The following is a 13,459-nucleotide window of genomic DNA, read 5'->3' on the forward strand; positions in this document are numbered from 1 at the left end:
TCTGCTAAAAATTGTGATTCTCACTGAAAGGAGGACATTCAAATTAAAAAAAAATTTGTGTTGGCCCTGGCCAGTGGCTCAGTGGATAGAGAATCAGCGGGGCATATGGATGTCCCAGGTTCGATTCCCAATCAGGGCACACAGAAGAAGCAACCATCTGCTTCTCCTCCACTCTCTCTCCCTTATCTCACTCTTCCCCTACCATAGCCAGTGGCTCAACTGGCTATGAGCATCGGACCCAGGTGCTGAGGATAGCTCTGTTGGAGTGCATCAGCCTCAGGTGCTAAGAACAGCTCAGTACTCAAGCATCGGCCCCAGATAGGGTTGTCAGGTGGATCCAGGTCAGGGTGCATGCCAGAGTCTGCCTCGCTATCTCCCCTCCTCTCTTACACACACAAAAATATTGTGTCAATATGAGTCATTAAAAGCAGTAACTAAAATGTGATTATATGCTCCATAGGAAAAATTCCAGAGCAAAATACTAGATCAAAAGAAAGAAACTCACCGAATATGAAAACTTTAAAAAAAATTGGGGAAAGTTTAAATCATTAAAATTATATACACATCTAGTTCCTTGATATAGAGATCATTAATTGAGGGTTAATTAGAGAAAACACAGAATAAACTCTATTTACTTCAGGGAGAAGTCCGGAATGGAATAAAGTCTCCACGAATTCAGCTCCCATATCCCAGCATGGGTTTTACTAAGAAAAAATGAGGGTGTGTTATAGTAGCAGCTTGAGTATTTCCAGTTACCACGTTCTAGGCACTATTCTAAGCACTTGACGTCTCTGGACTTAATTCCTGCATACTGCTGGTGCGTATCAACCTGTCACGGATGAGGAGTCTGAGGTGCAGAGCGGAATTACAAGGCAACCTCAGAACTAGGCAGGGGCAGAGCCCGGGTTCAACCCTGGCCGCCTTCCGCACACAGGACCCAGGTCAACGCTGCTGTGTCCACTGAGCCCTGAGGACCAGAGCGCCAGCAGCACCAAAGGCGCCTGTGACGGCATCGCGCGTGCGGTTCTCAGTCTCCCGTGGAGGCCACCCCTCTGGTCTAAGGAAGTGTGCCCTGGGCCCCACCGGGCTGCTCCTTACGCAGCGCTCCCACCACCGTTTACGTCCACTTTCAGAGTGGACTGGGTCAGTGTACAAAGCTGGCTTGCGCTTCCAGGTGTGCTCTGACTAGCTGGTAAGGGTGCCGTTACAGTTCTGTAAGCAACGAGCAATTGTTTAGTTTCCAAATACTCTGCTGTATACCTCAGTAGACACATCTGTAGAGACACTCTCCGGAAACAACCTTCTCCTCTGAAATATGTGGTCGATATGCTCTCAGAATGAAACGCTGTGTTGTATGAATACTGTAATGGTGTAAGGACATAAGCAGTTTTAGTAAGTAAAATTCGGTACTATTACTCAGCTGATGACTGTTCTGAAAACAATTCCTTTGAGACTATTCTGGATTAGCAAATTACATGTTAATAGTCTGATAAATGTTAAACTTCCTCAAAACTCTTAGAGTCTCTGATGTGTGTGTGTGTGAAATCATGACTTCTGGTGCTTTAACTCATGTACCTGAAGGAGTATGGGAAGGGGGGGTCACGACTCCACCGAACATCATCAGATGTGCTCCGAATATGACTAAAAACAAGTGACCATCTCTTAGATGATGACAAGCAAGTGACCTTGGAGATGGGAGGAATGTGGTTAAGTTCCTAGAAATACCAATGATGAATACTACTAGTACTGGGCTAACCAGCTCATTATCAGACAGTACTGGGTTTCCTTTCATAGGTGCACAGTGCCCTCTACTGGTGTAAATGTAGAGTCTTGAAATGCAATTTTCTCTGTAGGTGAATTTTCAGAGACCTGACAGAATATTTCTTCTTTTGGAATCTTTGAAAGATTTTAATTAAAAAAAATTCCTACTCTACTAATATTAAATATTCCAATTAAAACATCAGATATATAGCCTAACCTGTGGTGGTGCAGTGGATAAAGTGTTGACCTGGAACGCTGAGGTCGCCGGTTCAAAACCCTGGGCTTGCCTGGTCAAGGCACATATGGGAATTGATGCTTCCTGCTCCTCCCTCCCCCTTCTCTCTCTCTCTCTCTCACTCTCTCTCCTCTCTAAAAACTTAATAAAAGAAAATTTAAAAAAAAAATCAGATATATAATATACAAAACATAAAGAATTAAACAGTACTTGAACATTCAAGAGCAGAGTACGAGTCATGGCGCTAAAGCTGTTATATAAAAAAATAACCTGCTTGGAAATCCCTGTAATCCACCTAAAAAGTTACCAAAGGCACCAATCACAGAACAAAAATTATACATTTAAAATTCCCAAACGCTTTGAAACTCAGCTGTCAAATATTCTAGTGGCCCACTTTCCTATATTTGGCTCTCTGGTTTCCAAAGTAGTACTAAAGGCTTTGGATTTTTTTCTTTTAAATTTCAGAAGTGATCAGAAATGAAAACAGTTGCAGCTAGGCTAAGTTGATCAATACTTCCAGTGGGCAGATTTTTACCTCCATGTAAAAATAATGTCAGATAACACCAGCCCTCAAAGCCCGTTTGCTTCATCACATCAGTCGTGCACAGGCAGCTGTGCCTGAAACACTGTACACGAGTTTAAAGGAAAGTATGAATTTTTAAACACCAACAAAAATATTTTAAATTCCTATAGGCTGAAATAATTTCCTTGAAACTTAATTTCTATAACTTTCCATTGCAGAAAATAAAGTAGGAAAGAATTCCAAATGATACTTTTCACTGATGAATGCTCGAAACAAAATTCCATTCCAACTGTGGGGAAGTCCAGCTGCTCTCACCTTGCTCATACTCTTCCTTTTCAATCACACGTAATAAAAATAGCTGCAGGTCGGTGAGTCGGTTGGTGTTTGCACAGAATATATACACCGATTCAATGTGGAGTTGTTTTACAAGACATATTTATTGCTTAAATAAATACGGATTAGGAAAAATGAAAATATCCCTATTTGACTTGGATACCTAGGATTTATGTATTTTGTAACATATTTCCTATTCACTATTTCTGTGTATCAATCTGTTAGCCAGTATTTATGTACTGCATGTAAGGCACGGTCAGGAATAAAAGAGTGAGTGAGGCACTGTCCTCGCTCCTGAGGGGTCGGCAGCTCGTAGGGAAAATAGAATTGCTATACTAACAATGACAAGAAAACAGTTTAAATAATTAACCCTTAAAACTCCAAGTTCTCAGTAAAAAGCTATCTCAGATTTCTGTATAACTCTTTCCTCTACCCCATACAACAGCCTCTGTAGCCACTCGGAGGGCCCTGCTTTGGGGGAACGGACGGGACACGGTAATATGAACAGTTGTTAAAGCACTCCCACCACGGAACTCTCCTCCCGTCCAACCAGTTGTATCAATAAAATGTGCCCTGGAATCACGGGCTGATGGGCACGCAGCTCTCCGTCGGAAAGACAAAGAGAAAACGTGGGTGAGAGCTCACGGCACGCCTGCCTGTCTGCTGCACACTCTCCTCTCCGCCTACAAGATCCGGCTACACTCGGTCCAGAGTTAATTCCCTACAAGCGAAGTCTAATGCCCTGAGAAAAGTAATGGCTTTGGAAATGAACGTTAAGTCAAGAAATTCTACGTAAATACTAAAGCCCTGACAGTACTCTAAAAACAGCATGCCCTGGCCCTGGCCGGTTGGCTCAGTGGTAGAGCATCGGCCTGCCGTGCAGGAGTCCTGGGTTCGATTCCCGGTCAGGGCACACAGGAGAGGCGCCCATCTGCTTCTCCACCCCTCCCCCTCTCCTTCCTCTCTGTCTCTCTCTTCCCCTCCCGCAGCCAAGGCTCCATTGGAGCAAAGTTGGCCCGGGTGCTGAGGATGGCTCTGTGGCCTCTGCCTCAGGCACTAGAATGGCTCTGGTTGCAACACAGCAACGCCCCAAATGGGCAGAGCATCGCCCCTCGTGGGCGTGCCGGGTGGACCCTGGTCGGGCGCATGTGGGAGTCTGTCTGACTGCCTCCCCGTTTCCAACTTCAGAAAAATACAAAAAAAAAACCCAAAAAACAAAAAAAAAACAACCCAGCATGTCCTAAAAATTAGTCCTCTCATTTAAACTCTGCTCTGTTTACAAACACCACTTAAGTGAGTTTTTAAAAAAGAGATGATCTCTAAAACCACTGACTCAATGAGTAACAGCGAACTGTCCAGCGTGTATTATGAGAATGGACCAATGAAGAGACATGGCAAAAAGTAAAAATAAAAAAAGGAAAAGGACCAGCCTTGTCACATGAAAGTGTATGCGACCCACACCAGGATGCCAGGCAGCAAACCCGTTAGTCTCTCCAGCTCACAAAAAGCCACCCAATTACCACTCCTTCAACAGCAAGGCATCAAGTCAGTCTTCAGTGTAAGAACCTGTACTAAGTGCTCCCACCTGCCTAACTGATGAAATACAGGCTTCTGCACAGCAGCTCCTGATGCTAGAGTCTGTGGAAGCCGGGCTCACCCAGATGGGCAGAGCAACGCCTTCCTCTCACAAATAAATAAGTAAACCTTGACCTTGATTTGACCTTGCCAGCTCCAGCCAAACGGGTCTTATGTCTCATCAACTTTAGAAGGGTTGGCTCACAAGCTTATCCCTTGCTCTAGCTCAGTGGTCCTCAACTCCCGGGCCATGGACTGGTACCGGTCCACAGAGAAAGAATAAATAACTTATGTTATTTCCGTTTTATTTATATTTAAGTCTGAACAATGTTTTATTTTTTAAAAATGACCAGATTCCCTCTGTTACATCGGTCTAAGACACTCTTGACGCTTGTCTCGTAAGTTCGACAATTATATTTAAAAATACCCCAGTTTTTACACCGGTCGGATAATTTTATTTTGTGCATTTATCCGTCCCACCCTAAAGGCCAGTCCGTGAAAATATTTTCTGACATTAAACCGGTCCGTGGCCCAAAAAAGGTTGGGGACCACTGCTCTAGCTGGGTCAGGATTTCTGCCTGGAATACCTTCCACCCTTTCTCCCCCTTACGCAGTCCTTCAAGGCCTACTTTCAATACCAGCTCCACCGTTAACTGCAGTCGCGGTGGGGTTCTCTTTCCCATTACCTGCAGCATTTCCCATCTCCACCAAATACGACAGCACTGGACTACATCCAACCGTGTGTTTCTTACATAGTTCTTCGGTATTCCACACCCTCCCTTCCCTCAATAACCTTCCAAGTTCCTTGAAATCAATAACATTTCGAGAATTTCTTGATATCTCTATCCCAACCGAGACTCCCACTCAAACAGTATGCCAGTCATATTCAAACTTGGTAACAGTTAATACAGTTTATACAATTCTCATCAAATTGTATCCCAATAAATACCTGTAATTTATTAAACAAACATCTGAGTAACCATTCCACATAAAGAGCATTATATTCCCAGGCACTGGGCTACACCTTGTAAACTGCCTTTATCCTCAACGCTTTCTCATGTAAATCCTGGAGACAAAAGCTGTTGACTGTTTTTCCCGCCATCAGCATTACATGAAGCTCTGGCACACTTTATCACAGATTCTGAACGTTAGAGAATTTTCTACGTGGTAAGTGACACAGAGACTACAGCTGAAATGAGAAGCCGTGAGGTGTCGCCCCTCCCCGGCACCCCGCCAAGCCCGAAGCACTCATCATCTATTTTACAGTACTAACATTTTGAGATGAAATAAGAAATGCCCTATTCAGTGCCTGGTATATATAAACAGAAAATGTTAGTTGTTAATAATTTTGACTTTAAAAGCTCCAAACCAAAAATACATGTAAATAAACTGCCATCATGAAAGATTCCTATGATTATCTCTTTCTGAATTAGTAACAGATAGGACTATGGCCGTGGCCAGTTGGCTCAGTGGTAGAGCATTGGCCTGGTGTGTGGAAGTCCCAGGTTCAATTCCTGGTCAGGGCACACAGGAGAAGCACCCATCTGCTTCTCCCCTCCTTTCACTTCTTTCTCTCCCCTTCCTGTAGGCTGGCTAGAATAGAGTGAGTTGGCCCCTAGCACTGAGGATGGCTCCATGGCCTCTGCCTCAGGCACAAAAAAATGGCTCTGGTTGCAACGGAGCAAGGGCTCCAGATGGGCAGAGCAACGCCCCCTAGTGGGCTTGCCGGGTGGGTCCTGATCGGGCACATGTGGGAGTCTGTCTCTGCCTCCCTTCCTCTCACAAATAAATAAGTAAATAAAAAGATAGGACTATAAACATGGCAAGTAAAGACAAAGGATGAACAATTCTTACCAGACCTGGTATTTATTGTCTTTTAAATACTGGTAAAATATATGAACATAAAGTTTACCATTTTAATGGCACTTACGCTTATGTTAAGAAACTGTTGAGGCCCTGGCCGGTTGGCTCAGTGGTAGAGCGTCGGCCTGGCATGTAGAATTCCCAAGTTCGATTCCCGGCCAGGGCACACAGGAGAAACACCCATCTGCTTCTCCACCCCTCCCCCTCTCTTTCCTCTCTGTCTCTCTCTTCCCCTCCCGCAGCCGAGGCTCCATTGGAGCAAAGATGGCCCGGGCGCTGGGGATGGCTCCTTGGCCTCTGCCCCAGGTGCTACAGTGGCTCTGGTCGCAACAGAGCGACGCCCCAGAGGGGCAGAGCGTCGCCCCTGGTGGGCGTGCCGGGTGGATCCCGGTCAGGCGCATGTGGGAGTCTGTCTGACTGTTTCTCCCCGTTTCCAGCTTCAGAAAAATACAAAAAAAGAAAAAAAGAAACTGTTGAAATGATATTGTAATATTGACTTAAACACTGGAATCTTTTCTGGGGGAAAAGCTGCTACAGCTATCATCTGAATTTGGAAACTAGTGTTAGCAAATTTTTTTCACATGATAAACACTGTTACTGCTGACAAAAATAACTAAAATACGCTATTTTGTAGTTAAATCACTTGTAAGCATTTTGGAAATAAAATACTAAATATTACACTTCCTAGATTTTCTGCGTTTCCTAGAATTCACAAATCATTCCTAATAAAAGTAGCAATTAATTTTAATGGAGAGTTTATTATATCTTAGGTATCCGGTAACTGCTTTATATGCATGACTGGTTTGTTTTCTCATTGAGCTATAATTTGCATACTGTAACATTCACCCTTTTCAAGTGTACAACTTAGTGGTTTTAAGCATATTCACAAAGTTGTGCAACCATCCCCACTACCTAACTGCAGAACATTTGTATGACCTGAAACAGAAGCTGTGCACCCACTATCGGCCACGCCCTCTGCCTCTTCTCCGCAGCCTCCCGCAGCGCCACCACTATCTCTGCACACGTGCCTGTTCTGGACATGTTGTGCCTGGCTTCTTTTTTACTTAGCCTCGTATTTTCCAGGTTCAACCAGACTGCAGCATGTATTTGTATCATGCATTACTTCTTAAGACCTCTAGGTGAACACTTGAGCTGAATATTATAATTAGCCCTGTTTTACAAAAACAAAGCAAAAACAAAAACAAAAATATCCCCCTAAGATTACTGAGAGATAAAGTCAGTCACTTGACCTGCCTTCTGAAGTCTATTTGAATTCAAATTTGTTCACTGTATTTCTATGGATATGTACAAACTATGAATACTAAGTGATTTATATATAAACTTTTGTGGAGTAAGATGTGTGTGTGTGTGTGTGTGCATGTGTGTGTGTGTATTTAAATTTTTATTTATTTTTAAACTGCTACCTAGGTCTGTCACCATGACTAAAGTCATAATCTAAGTTTTTGCCTTGTATAAAAATGTAGCCAAGGGCCTGACCAGGCGGTGGCGCAGTGGATAGAGTGTTGGACTGGGATGCGGAAGACCCAGGTTTGAGACTCCAAGGTCGCCAGCTTGAGCGAGGGCTCATCTGGTTTGAGCAAAAAGCTCACCAGCTTGGACCCAGGGTCGCTGGCTCCAGCAAGGGGTTACTCAGTCTGCTGAAGGCCCGCAGTCAAGGCACTTATGAGAAAGCAATCAATGAACAACTAAGAAGTCGCAACGCACAACAAAAAACTAATGATTGATGTTTCTCATCTCTCCGTTCCTGTCTGTCTGTCCCTGTCTATCCGTCTCTCTGACTCTCTCTCTGTCTCTGTAAAAAAAAAAAAATGTAGCCAAGGATCTCTAGGATGCTTTCAAAGTCTAAATTCAAGTTGTTTTTAAAAACATTAAGGGGTTATTCACTTAACTCCTCAACTCTGATCTGACATCCAATCTTTCAAAATAATTACTATAATTACAATTACTAACTATAACAGATATTTCTATATAATGTAGAGAATATAACTTCATATAATAAAGCATACCAGAATTGAAAGGGCAACATAACAATATTTCATATTATCTAAACTTACTATTTACTTATACATCTGTAAATCTAATTTGTTTTTTTTTTTGTTTTTTTTTGTGTTTTTTTTTCTTTTCATTTTTCTGAAGCTGGAAACGGGGAGAGACAGTCAGACAGACTCCCGCATGCGCCCGACCGGGATCCACCCGGCACGCCCACCAGGGGCGATGCTCTGCCCACCAGGGGGCGATGCTCTGCCCATCCTGGGCGTCGCCATGTTGCGACCAGAGCCACTCTAGCGCCTGAGGCAGAGGCCAAGGAGCCATCCCCAGCGCCCGGGCCATCTTTGCTCCAATGGAGCCTTGGCTGCGGGAGGGGAAGAGAGAGACAGAGAGGAAAGCGCGGCGGAGGGGTGGAGAAGCAGATGGGCGCTTCTCCTGTGTGCCCTGGCCGCGAATCGAACCCGGGTCCTCCGCACGCTAGGCCGACGCTCTACCGCTGAGCCAACCGGCCAGGGCAATCTAATTTGTTTTTATTACAACAAATCAGAAAATAAGAAATATCATTTTTAGGGGTATAATTTTTTTTTTTAAAAAGGTCTCTGGGCCCTGGCCAGTTGGCTCAGCAGGTAGAGCATTGATCCAGCATGTAAGTCCAGGGTTCGATTCCTGGTCAGGGCACAGAGGAGAGTCAACAATCTGCTTCTCCCTCCTCCCCTGCCCCCACCCCCTACCGCAGCCATGGCTCGATTGGTTTGAGTGCATTGGCCCCAGGCATTGAGGATGGTTCCATGCAGCCTCTACCTCAGGTGTTAAAAATAGCTCGGTTGTAAAAATTAAAAAAGAATAAAAGAAAAAAAAATAGCTCAGTTGTGACATGGCCCCAGATGGGGGTTGCCAGGTGGATCAGCCAAGGTGAATGTGCAATTCTGTCTCTGTATCTCCCCTACTCTCACTTTAAATAAATGGAAAGATAGATAGATAGATAGATAGATAGATAGATAGATAGATAGATAGAAGAGAAAGGGAGAAGAGGGAGGGAGGGAGGGAGGGAGGGGAAAAAAGAAAAGAGAGAGAAAGAAAAAAGAGAAAAGAAAACGTCTTTGTCAGGCACAAATGAGGAGGACACTTCTGTGATAAATTAATATGAGGCAGGTTCTTTGGCAAACTGATCTGGAATGTTTATATACCCTAACACTTTCACTCACTGTAAATTTGTCAGCAATAGTCAGTAGAGAATCTTTCTGGGTTTTTTGTTATTTTTTCTGTTTTATTCAAAATGATCTGTCCATGTTTACGTGCCATAAGTAACAATGTAGGTATCATTGAGAGCTGCAGTATGAAACACCCTAAATGAATACGGCTTACATTTGGAAACTACATGCTGAGTGGTTCAGAAAAAAAAAAAATTGGCAAATATAAGCTATATAAGACTGACAAAGAAAGAGATTTAAAGAACTCTGTTGAAAATATTTAATCCAATTGAATGTTATCATTAATCAGAGATAACATTTTAAAGATATCTGTCTAAAAATGTTTTAAACTGTACTAAAGTTTACTTGAAAAGGAAATTCAAGATACTTTATCAAGTCTTAAAATGAGAATTAAATGACCAATCCAGAGTTTATACTTAGAAAAGTATCAAAATCGTTCAAGCATTGTATTATACCTCTTTAATGGAAAATAACCAAAGGTGACAAGCATTAAAAAAAAAAAAAAAACCCGTTTCAGTGAGGGAGAGGGGATTTTGAATCATAAAATTGCTAAGGTAAACAACACACTTTCTGGGTCCCTTGTTATCGGCAACCACTGTTCTAGAACAGGGCTACGAGACACAGCTTGTGGAATGTTCTGATGTTGACCAATTTGGCAGGTACAAGCCAAATGTAGTTATTGAGCATTTTAAGTGTGGATGACATGATTAAGGAACTATATTTTTAACTTTTAATAAATTTAAATAGTCACATATGACAAAAGGCTTCTTTATTAGACAAATCTTGAATGATGAGGCAACATACTGTAAAATGGCCACACCACTAATGTTCTGGAAACTTTAAAAAGTGAGTGACTCATGTCAGGGAAGGAGGGAAGACAATAAAGGAAAATAAACTCGGAAAAGATCTAAATTTGACCCTCTAACATTTTACAGATGCTTTCTTCAAATCGTGGGCCAGGGTTATGAATGCCAAAAGCAAAACCGAAGGGAGCAGGAGGGAGGCAGAAAGCACAAAGCCAGAAGTGAGATTCTCTGCAGATACAAAGTAACTGCCACTTGGAGTAGCACCCTAACATTCATTAAGCCAGTGTTTTTCAACCAGTGTGCCGCGGCACATGGTCAGGTGTGCTGTGGGGAAATTAAACATGGGTCCCCAAACTACGGCCGGAGGAGGCTATTTATCCGGCCAGCTGCGTCCATCCGAACATAAACATTCCCCTCACAATCCCTCCAGCTATCAGTGACAGGAAGAGTGGAGGCACAGGGAACGCTCACTGACCAATCACCTTCTAGGATTCATCCCGACCACTAGCGATGAACCAATAGTAGGCCGCCTCTCATCCACACCCAGGAAGGTCCCGCTCGGGCTGCTGCACACTTGTCATTGTGTGGCTGCCATGAGTAGTTGAAGCTGCTACTCCTCCCCATGGTCCCGATTTCTAATCCTGGTCAGGACTGGAGGTAAATGTTGCCACCACTAGATGAAGCCTCAGCCTCAGCTGGTTATGTCTATCCTGATGGTGTATATAGATATTTGACCTTTTACTTTTTAAAAGAGGCCCCCGCAGAGGGTGATATACAATGCATCACAATGTTATCTAACTTTAAAGCTAAAGTTTGCTGATCTTCCTTTGGACAGTTTTTGGTTATCTGTTGCCAAGGAGTTCCCCATTCTGGACAACAAAGCTATTTTGACATTGCTCCTGTTTTCAACCACATATCTATGTGAGCTGAGCTTCTCAAGCTTGACTGCGATAAAAACTAAAAACAGAGAGAGACTGAGAACTGTTGAGGAAGAGCTTCGTGTGTGTCTTTCTACCATTCCTGCCAGGATATCCCTTTTGTGTTCATCGAAACAGGCCCAGGTTTCACACTAAGTGAGTATAAATACATTTAGAAACTATATTATTAACTATATGTAAAATATGTACTGTGTTAGAGTGTCATTTTGGTAGGTGGTGTGGCCCAGGATTTTGTAAATGTAAAAAAATGTGCCGCGGCTCAAAAAAGGTTGAAAATCACTGCATTAAGCGATAGTCTGCTTTAGGCATTGTACTCATAAGCACTATAGTATGCATGTTTTCATTTAATCCTCAAAACAAGCCTACCAGACAGATGTATTTCTATCTTCATTTTCTAGATAAGGATATTGAGAGTATGGGAGTTAAAATTTGCTGAAGTTTAAAAATGTAACATCTAGCCTGACCAGGCGGTGGAGCAGTGGACAGAGTGTCGGACTGGGGTGCGGAGGACCCAGGTTCAAGACCCCGAGGTCGCCAGCTTGAGCATGGGCTCATCTGGCTTGAGCAAAGCTCACCAGCTTGGACCCAAGGTCGCTGGCTCGAGCAAGGGGTTACTCGGTCTGCTGAAGGCCCGCGGTCAAGGCACATATGAGAAAGCAATCAATGAACAATTAAGGTGTTGCAACGTGCAACAAAAAACTAATGATTGATGCTTCTCATCTCTCTCCATTCCTGTCTGTCTGTCCCTATCTATCCCTCTCTCTGACTCACTCTCTGTCTCTGTAAAAATAAATAAATAAATAAATAAATAAATAAATAAATAAATAAATTAAAAAAAATGTAACATCTAACTGAGATCTGGCAACGAGTTCCCTTCCTCTATGTTCCGGCTTGCATCCTGTACAGGCTTCTGTTAGAGCAACTCACACATTACACTGAAACAGGACCTGGCTGCCACCCCCTGGAAAGGTAACCCCTGGGAGGCTCAGGGACTGTGTTCTGTCCACCCTGTACTACCCATCAACTGTTACCTTCCAAACTGTTAGAATTTATACATCAAATCTCCTTCAATAAGCATTTGCTTAACTTACTAGGAATCTGTTTCTTTCTTGCAGCGATAAACCCACGTGGTAACAAGCTTTCTTCAATTCTCATCCCTCAAGCATTTCTACTGGAGTTCTAAAATCAAGTTTAAAGTTAAGCATTTAAAATAAAGTTTTATAAACTTTCAAATAATCGGCAAGAAACCCGGAATGTCAATGTTTGATCAAAACATTGAACTTTGAGCTTTTTAAAAAATCAGACCTATTAATCAAAAATCTCATTTCCCCTATTTTTGGAAATTGTTATAGAAACTTTAATACTACAGTTAAAACCCTACATTTATTCCAAAAAGTTGTGTCAAAATAAAGCATTAACCCATATACGTTTACCTTAAAAGCACAGGTGGGTCCGGTTGCTTACTATAACTTTAATAAAACCTTGAGAGTTGATACTTGTTTAAATTATATTCACTCCTTACGGGTGGAAGAATCACCTGGTTAAGTGAAGCTAAGATAAACTTTGGGACATCTCCCTGAAAATCTGAACGGCCCAAAGGAAGTCTGTGAATTTATCCCCTCGATCTAAAGCCATAGCCCCTGTCCCAAGATTTAGTGTAATTCAATCTAAAGACAAAATGAGAATATTCATATGAAAAATGCACTCAAGGCTCTTGTTACAAACATACTCAGAGGTGATATCATATAAGGCCCTTCAATATACCCAGCAACACAGCTAACTAAAAAATCATCAGCCTTTCTGCCACGAACAAGTCACCTAGGGCCTCTGCTAAGTACTGTATGACAAGAAATGTAATTTTAAAGACTATGTGCGCAGTATTCAATTGACCCTCGCCTTGAAACTTCCATTTTACTTTTTCCTTCTTGCCAGTAAGTCTATCTATAAAAGTACCTATTCTGATCTGTACAAACATTAAAAACACCATGTGTGTCCACGCGCCATCTGGACATATGAAAACCCACGCTGCCGGGGAAGAGAAACAAACCAGAGCCTTGCTTCTCAGAGGCCATCACTCCTCACGTCACTGGGGCATCTTTTCCCAGTGCAGACCCTGATCCAGCCGTCTTAGAAACTGAGCACTCGCGTTTCTAACAAGCTTCCAAGTGTGATGAGGAAGGTGCTGGTCTAAGGCTTTGTGCAGT

General features: G+C 42.8%; 1 protein-coding gene and 1 non-coding gene across 3 annotated transcripts in view; one reads left to right on the plus strand and one right to left on the minus strand.

The window, feature by feature from the left end:
• SCAF8 (SR-related CTD associated factor 8) overlaps nucleotides 1-13,459 on the minus strand; it is a 172,526-nt gene that overhangs the window by 60,626 nt on the left and 98,441 nt on the right. The gene's annotated exons all lie outside the window — the stretch shown is intronic.
• On the plus strand, nucleotides 3,690-3,765 carry TRNAG-GCC (transfer RNA glycine (anticodon GCC)). The gene has a single exon. It is a non-coding gene; the product is annotated as a tRNA-Gly (tRNA).

This window comes from Saccopteryx leptura, chromosome 3 (genome assembly GCF_036850995.1).
Source record: "Saccopteryx leptura isolate mSacLep1 chromosome 3, mSacLep1_pri_phased_curated, whole genome shotgun sequence".
Taxonomy (NCBI): Eukaryota; Metazoa; Chordata; class Mammalia; order Chiroptera; family Emballonuridae; genus Saccopteryx; species Saccopteryx leptura.